The following is a 9,144-nucleotide window of genomic DNA, read 5'->3' as shown; positions in this document are numbered from 1 at the left end:
GGTGCTAAAGCATCTGTGTTTAAACAAATGATTTGAATTATTCTTTTCAACACGTTCAATTTCACATTAATAATGGAAAACAAGCACACAAACTATTTTTGAAAGACAGGAAATGCATGATAAATGCATTCCAAATATAATTCTTTTTACATTAACATGTATAACTTTTATGCAGGATATATGTTTCACACATATGCAACATGGAGCGACGTGGACATTAAATTGTGTGCGTATTCAAAGTTTCCTTAGTACATATTACAACATCTATTATTTAAATACATTACACAACCAATTCAACCATCTCACATTAAACCAACAGCAAAAATTACATAAATTTTCTCTCAAATGTGCACGCTCCCTTTGCTCCAAACAATTGTTCACGCATTTAAGACAAAAATCAATTAACGCAAGTCTTATTTCTCTGTCTGGGAATTCACAATTACAAATTGCATTTGCAATTGCAGAGAAGAATCACATCACACATTGCGAGCGAAGCGATCATGAACATTTTTGGAACCAATTATTTTTCAGGCTGAAAACAATACTATTGATTTAATAAGGCGCAAATAATTTCTAGGGACGCCAATGTTTTACAACTTTCGTGTCTCCTCGATGGTGTAGTGGTAACATTGTCGCCTTGTGATCAAGATGCCACAGGTTCGATACCCGGTAGAGGCACATAGCGCAGTGGTTCAGGTCACACTTTAAACTGTAGGTTCAGTCCCAATTAGCCTTTCTGTGGGTAAACCGGCTTAAAACCACAAATCAATCATTCAATTTTACAACTTATTTAGATCTTTCGGTGCCCAGGACCGACTCCCACCGCTCCTTAACTACCGTTCCGAACTTGATAAGACCAAGAAAGGAAGGCGTTGCGAGCAAGATAATTTTACGAATAGTGTTTTTATTTGCATAAAATTTTAAGTTGTTGGCGATAATTGTCCCCTTGGCCGTCAATGTTTGCCCCCCCCCCCCTTGGCACCCTAGTACTCATTTCCGTCCAAGGTTGGGGGCAATGACCCCCTGCCCCCACTGTGGTTACGCCACTGCGGTAAATGAAAAGTGAAAACAAAATTAATGAAACATTTAATTTCTTATCTCTGTTGAAACATCAAGACATGTTGAGCCATGAATATACCTTACTTCAGCTGTATTAGAACGAGGAAATAAGTGAAGATGGTGCTCAAGATCTGAAAAGAAGAAAATCAATAAAAATACAATATACCTATTACTTACATTGTTATGCTAAACGTTATGACACACACTAACATGCAAAAAGTTTGAAAATAATTGTTGCTGTAACTTTGGTTCCAGATGTGTGAATCTTATGTTCTAAAAACATTGCTTATGTCAAATATCAGTAATATAGTAGTGAATATTCACATGAAGTTATTTCTAAACGTAATTTGTAGAATTAAAATCTATCTCTGTCCAGTATGTCATGTAATCAAGGGTTCCCATGTTCGATCACTGGTGGAGGAGTATAATGGTTTCGATTCCAATATTTGAAACAAACTGTAGATCAAGTTTTTATAGCCAATGGTGCAACATTAAGCAAACATTGGCTTTGACAATGAACTAGAATCTGCAGAAAAGTATCTCCTTCAAATGAAGAGGTCTTGCGTAGAGCAGGAGACATAAATGTTTTGCATAAGGAAGCAGGGGGAGGGAACTATTTTCTCTGGGTTCAGTCATACAGTACCATCTAAATATTGATGTTAAAGTTAATGGAATATTTATTTATGATTATTTTTATTCTTGTTGTTTCAACAAAAGGGAGTGTTCGAATCTCAACATTGATTTATTATGAATTACTAATACAGAGGTCTTAATGCATTTTAAAAATCCTGGGGGCACTATTATATTTGCATTTTTTTACACGAGACGACAATTAGGCGCATAACAGTATTAGATCAAATATCGCCACCTGACAGATAGGGATGTGTGAATCCTGCCCAGTACACGTAAATTATGCAAGCACGATGCAATTCTCGTTACTGTCGTACCAAGAAAAGAAATATCCATCTCGCGAATTAATGTGAATATTCACGTGTGTTCTCCTCTTGCAGTCACAACGATTCCCTCCACTTGTAGGGACGTCAAATTCTCGTTTTATATTTCCATAAATTTCGATGTTATTCTTTACTGCAGTTTAGGGCAAACGTCGGTGTTATTAATTTCAAATCGGTGCTATTTTACAAGCATTTTTACTGTTAATTCCATGCTTAAAGTTTTATCATTGCTTTAGCTCAGGAAAATTGAGATATATATATATATATTTTAGTGTTGATGACAAAAACCTTAATGCTTACCTTTGTGAGAAATGACCAAATTTCTATTTGGAAAAGTACTTCATCTCATCAGCCACTAAATATGAAATGTTTATTGAATGATGTCACCCAAATCTTTGAACAGAATCATTCACATCACTTTTCCCTAACATAGCCAAAAAATATCTCTGGCGCCTCAAAATACCGTTTTGTGTATAAACACATGCACACCCCTAACTTCCTCCCTTGCAACACAACAGGTGTTTCAACCTGCATATTTTCCTGTATTTTCAAAACTTCTCTTCTTGAAAGATGCACCCATCGAATTCTATTTCAGGACTAGGTTAAACATTGTCAGTCATGTCTGCGTCAATCTGCAATAAATGGACAGGTTAAAGTTACAGTGGTGTAAGTCACGTTTTTTTAAAAAAAAGACATATACACAGAAACCAGATATGTATAAGTCAATCTGTTAACAGAGATAAATCAGAGATTCATTCAACTGTCAACAGATGACAGTTTAAGGTCTCGTGATAAAGGAAACAGCTGTTGTGTTGATCAGCAAGGTGCTGTGAGTCAGACTGTTTTTTCTCTTTAAGAAAGTGACTTACGCCACTGTAACTTTAACCCATCAAAATGAATCGGGACAATCTCTTTTGAATCGAATTTTCACCAGCAAGACTAGAAACGACAGATCTAATATCATTTCAGGTAGTTCTTTTTGAACAAAAGAAGTCTTATCCCTAGCTAATACTGTATATTTCGCGGCGTTTTCCACGCTAAAGTGCAAACTTCGGTGTTATTCTGAAAATGGCATAATTCGTGTTATTTTCTGATTGAGAAACACCACAAAATTGCTTTCTTTACCTACCCAAATAGATTTTAAACACTTTACTTTGCTTTCCTCAACTTTTCGGTGTTATCGTTAAAACGAAAACTTTACGTCGCTACATACGGTTTCTTCTTATGATAGAATGGAAACGCTTGTCACAGATAAAGGAGATGGCAATGTGTTGGAGAATGCCGTACATTTTGGCAAAGTGAGGGCAGGATTACAAGGTAAGCAAGCAGAATATTGCTTCACCCATGCACCCTTTGCTTACATATGCCCGTTTGCAAAAATGTGGGTTTACTTGCGAGTAAGAGTAAACTCAGAGTTAACCCACGAATCAGTTGCACCAACGGAAACGAAGGGTAAATTGGGAGTAAAAGAAGGGTAAACTTTACCCTCCGAGATCAGCGAGTAAGAACGGAGTTAACTCGCACGCAATTCAGTAATGGCTGTCATCTGAAAAATGGTAATATATCACTTCAGAATTTCAAAACTAAGTAAATGTAAAATGGGAGTTAATAAACTCAAACTATGTAGTACCTAAAAAGCGAGAAATTAATAGTGTGTTACCTTTGGTAGATGTTTACTGTGCACATGCTGCAGGACAAGGTTTGAAAAATTGCACGTGCGATACAAACATAAACACACACATTGGAACAGTATAGCCATAAGACATTCATATCATAAATATTACGTGGAGTGTATACAGGGTGATTGGTAATTCGAAATATTCCTGGAAAGGGATAATACTAGAGCTAATTTGCAACAAATTTGACCCTATTCCCCGGGGGTCGGAAATCAATGGGTATCGAGTTATTGCAGTTTGTAGATTTTTGTGAAATATTCCGACTTGCGACCAAACAACTAATAAATGTGAAATAATTACTACACCATGGGCACTTAATCGACACGTTGCTAACAGCTGAGGAATGAGTCACTACTGGGGAAAAAATTCATGCCCATAATTCCCATACCCACAGAAAGAAACAGTCATTGGTGCACACGTCATGAAGAAATTTGGAAATTATCATTTAAATCGAAGAGGATTACTAAAAAAATTGGTAACACACTTAGCATACAAATTACGGAAAAAAACTTCCTCGTTTCATAAGCTCTCCAGAAATATACAAATGTTGTCAAGTGGCACACGGGTTGGGGGAAAAATCTGAATAAAAAGCGGAGAAGCGCGCTTTGTAGACCTCTTTGTAAAGTGAAAAGAAGTTGTCGGTTGTGAGAAATAAAGGGACGAAAATGAGTGAAATAATAATGTTATTTACCATTCTCATGATTCCAGGTTGTCAGAATTAACTGTTACAAAAACTACAAATGCTGTTCAAATTGCCTCCCCCGGTTACGTATTGAAGCACGCAGCCTGCGGCGTACTTCAGACACAGTCACCCGCGTTGACACTCTGTCTCTTATGTCTCAATTCTCTCTCTCTCTCTCAACTCTTCTTGGGAATACACTGGTGTACACTGATGGTGTATATTTTCTTCTCCCGCTATTCATCGCTTTTATACCAAACTCGAGAAAATTCAACTACAATATGTTTTACGTGATCTAATTCATCAGATTAAATTAAGATCTCTGGCTTTCACGTCCAGGCATAGGCCAAATTCACGGCTTCGGCCAAAAGCGTGACAAAAGCACTTTTCTACTCCCTGTAGTGCTACGGGTAGCAGGAATGTTTCAACTCAAAGGCAAAGTTTATTGAGTAGAACTCGGCATTGTAGGGCACTCTACTAATATTGCTTTTAGAACAAATCGCATGACATAACATTTTGAATTTAAGTATCAAATAGGTGCACAGTATTGTAGTGCTTGATTATGCTTGTGTGTTTTTGGAACTGACACCTGGTGGTAGAAAGTACAAACGTTTCGCGTTATTCAATTCGGACACCTGGAATTGCAAGGGGGTAGCTACTATAATGAACACAATGCCATGAGGAAGTGACGGAAATCAAGGGAACGAATTCGGACGACGAAAGATTCACACTTGAGTACACACACCTTTTCTTGAAAATAAGAAACCTGCCTTACCTACTTGAAAATAAGAAACCTGGCTTACTTGAAAATAAGAAACCTGTCTTACTTTAAAATAAGAAACCTAAAGTAGGGCATTAAATAAACTCAAGAAATCCTTACAAAGCTATAATTACTTTTGCTGACAACTTCAGTGTTCTGCTCTATTTTGCCTTACTTGAAAATGAGAAACCTGCCTTACTTGAAAATAACAAACCCGCCTTACCGAAGCATAAACCTCCAGCGAGAGAGTGAAGAATAAAGCCCCGCTCAGGATCATAGGGACTTGCGTCGCTTGCAGAATCACTTGGATATAATACCTCGTGGACTCGTCCTTGGTCTCGAACCAGGGACTCTCGTATAGAATGGAATTCAGCAACATGCTCTGGGGAAACATTAATTGTGTATAAATGAAATATGTAATCATATAATAATCATATATTTTATGTGGAATATGTATAAAGTGCATAGAAGACATATGCTGAAAGCAAAGGTAGGAAAATGTTTTTGATAAAACGTAATTTGTAAGTCAGGACCAGATATAATTATTATTAACACCTAGAAAATATATTTTACTGCAGTTGTTCGTGTAGTGAAAGTATATTAATTTGTTTGGCCAAACTCTAAGTCCTCCTGCTTAAGCACCCTGAATCTTATAAATTTTTGAAAGTATTATTTCATAAAGCATGTGTGCACCAAAGGTTGTAGGATTTGGGGGTGGGGGGTGAGAGAAGAATGCAAAACAATTTTCCTTGGATTTTATTTCCATGTTTTAGTGGTTAAACATCCATTAAAAAATTAATGGCCGTGTCGATATGTACAGCCAACGAGAACGAAAATCGTGAGCAAATTCCATCGCTATTTCCATTATTTTTTATTCCACATTCTTCATTGTATCAAAGAATTGAAATGTGTTGTTGGCAAGCAGATATCTCCATATGCTTGTAGGAGTTTCTATTGCAATACACCATTATAGTGTGTGGAAAATGTGGTTGACTATTGGTTTTGGCGTTGGGTGTATAAAGTAAACGCCGAACGAATATCGGAAGCAAAATTAACTAGCGCTACAATTTGGTTGAAACTGTCTCCTCTTCAATCCATTGCTTCCTGAAAATGTGACGAATTTATTGCTAGGAAGCATTCCGACATGTTCTCTTCTTCGTTAGAAGAATTACGGCTAACTGTATTAAATTAATGAGTTAGTGTGAACTAGTACTAAGCGAAATGTTTGAACTTGATATTTGATTCTATTATTTTCATTGTAAAAAGTTAACTGAAGTAATCCTAGTGCGCAAAAGGTATTTTTCACTGGGATCCAACTACCGTACAAGAATAACCTGGATATTTTTATATTAAATTATATAACAAATTATACTCTTATTTGATGTATTTGTAATAATTCAGTTTCTGAAGATATATTTATGGTTTTATTTAAATTTACCATTTCAGAGGGTGTGTGGCTTTTATGTATTCAGAACTCTTTCATTTTGTACAGCGTAAGCTTCAACAATTAATGACAAAAATGAACAATACATTACAACAGGGAAGTAGAGTAACAATTAGACAATTTATTATTCTTTCTCCTTTTATTCCAGCACGAGATTCGTTATATTTCAGTTGTTTCAGAAAGAAAATTTGTAATGAAAATATGTTAACCTGATTTATTGATTGATTTTGGTTACTTTACTTTGCTTTCCTGCCACTTCTTGCTAATCGCGGATGAGTGATGATATGATGAAATTGATGAGGGGCAGGGGACACACACAACGAACACCGATTACAAGGCAGGGATTCCAATCTAGGGCCCTAGTGCGCTGTGTTAATGGCAACCTTATGTAATTCTAATCATCCATAAGCCGGTTCCTGTACCTGAGTGGTTATCACTTCGCGCTGCGACGCCAGGGTTCGAATCCCGCTCGGGCATGGTTGTTTTTGAATGTCCATTCATCAATTTCATCATTTCATCACTCATCCCCATCTTCGCAAATTAGTCAAGAGGCACAAAACGCGAAGTAAAATAAACTAAATCAATCAATCAATTATCATCCATAAATATGTATCTTCGATGTATAGCCATCTTGTTGGCCTTTCGTGTCAGGTAAATTAATATTTTTAATCTCCTTTAAACATGTTACAACATGTGTCTAAATATGATTTGTTCGTACCCGATAAGTAGACGAAGTAGTACGTGGTATACTGTTTTCGAGAATACAATTCCACAGAGAAAGTGACTCGAATGTGATCATAAACAATTTCCGTTTCACATTCCTGATGTTTTGCATAACGCAGAGATGTTTAATAGGGTCATTTCCGGGGGTGAAACGTGATGTTTTCAAAACAGCAAAGAATATAAACTCCAGAGGAAAACAAAAATTCACCTCTATCGAAAAAGCACGTAAAATAAATATTTATTCGATCTCAAGGAGATAGTTCGCTATGAATTCACTGCACATGAACAAACTGTGTTAACAGTGTCAGTTAGGTGTGCTGGCACCATACGGGAATCTGAGAGGAGAAAAAGATTCCGAAGTCTGTATTCTCAACCATGACAATGCCCCTGCGCATGATGCTTTAAGAGTTCCTGGTTAATTAATACGTACATCATTTAAAATGACGATCCTTCTTATTCACTTCACTAAGCTCCTTATGATTTTTTGTTCCTTTCAAAATCTGACACTTGAAAACATTACTGGGAGGTATTCCGAAAAAGAAAAATTTATCTCAAGGCTTTCTCCGTTAGCGGCAACAATGGTTCAAGAAGTGTATAGCACATGCATTTGCTTACCTGCAAGTAATAAATGTTTACTTTCAAAAGACCATTCCTGGAACTACATTGTCACACCTCGTATTTTATTACTAGACCTTGGATTTTAGGTTTTTAACCTACTTTTTTTGTTTACAGGTGTGTAAGAAATAATAAGTTACGTCGGCGTTTCGTTAAAAAACGCAACGACTGATGAAGTTTTACAGTGCCTAAAAAAAACTATTTTGCTTGTTAGAATCCATTTTAGGATTATGCGCCTAAATCAAGCATTTTATTAGATTTTTGTATATTTTTTAAGGTTTTACAGGATTTTTATGTCACACAAAGGCATTGGTTTTGTTTGGTCACGAAAGAATATAACGACGAATGTGTTTGAAACGTACTGTCTGACGATTTCCCTTCCTCCAAGTCCATGGTGATTTATCAAAGCTCTAATCACAGCAAAATGTCTGGTGCCACTGTTACCTGTACAAACCAATATGACCTGATCTGTGTGGTCTTTCTCACTTTCGAGTCACTTCGGTGTTTAATGGCATTCACGCCTTGCAAACTGACATTTCAGCATTGAAGTTTGCACCAATGACTATGTTTTTGTTGAAAGATTATTTTCAACGCAAAAGATTATCCCCACAGACAAAATTGCGGAGTTTGACTGTAGATAACATGAAAAAGGATTATTACCTAACTAAACTGTGAAGAGTGGATTTTAATAGCAAATTTCCAATGGTAAGTTCTGCCATCGCCTTAGGGTTAGGCAACATACATAACTTTATGCAAGAGAGTGCGTATTTCAGGATATAGGTGTCCCATTTTCATTGCCGGTGACTATACCTAATCAGCATTTTTCAACAATTTTGAACTATTTTAAGTTCTTTGGAACCTACTTCAGGATTTTTCACCCTAACTTAAGATTATTAGAACCTATTATAGAACCTATTATAACGTTTCTAAAACCTATTTTAGGATTTTTAGAGCCTATTTTGGGAACCTAAATGCACACTTTGTAGAACCTAAAAATCCGAGATCTATTTATTACATTGAATTTTTGTACCTAATCTAGGTACCCATTAATCAGAACTTCATGTGTACATGTGAAGCTCTGTAAAACATACCTGTTCCTTTATATCGCTTCCAAATTTACAGTATATATACATTTGCACAAGTTGTCGAACTGAATATGTTATAAGCGGTAAAGCCAATGCAGTATTTCTTTGAATCTGGAAATATAGAAGAAACTAATAGTGATATTGAAATTT

This window comes from Lepisma saccharinum, chromosome 18, assembly GCF_977018435.1.
Source record: "Lepisma saccharinum chromosome 18, izLepSacc3.1, whole genome shotgun sequence".
Classification (NCBI taxonomy): Eukaryota; Metazoa; Arthropoda; class Insecta; order Zygentoma; family Lepismatidae; genus Lepisma; species Lepisma saccharinum.
This window is presented reverse-complemented; position numbering follows the sequence as displayed.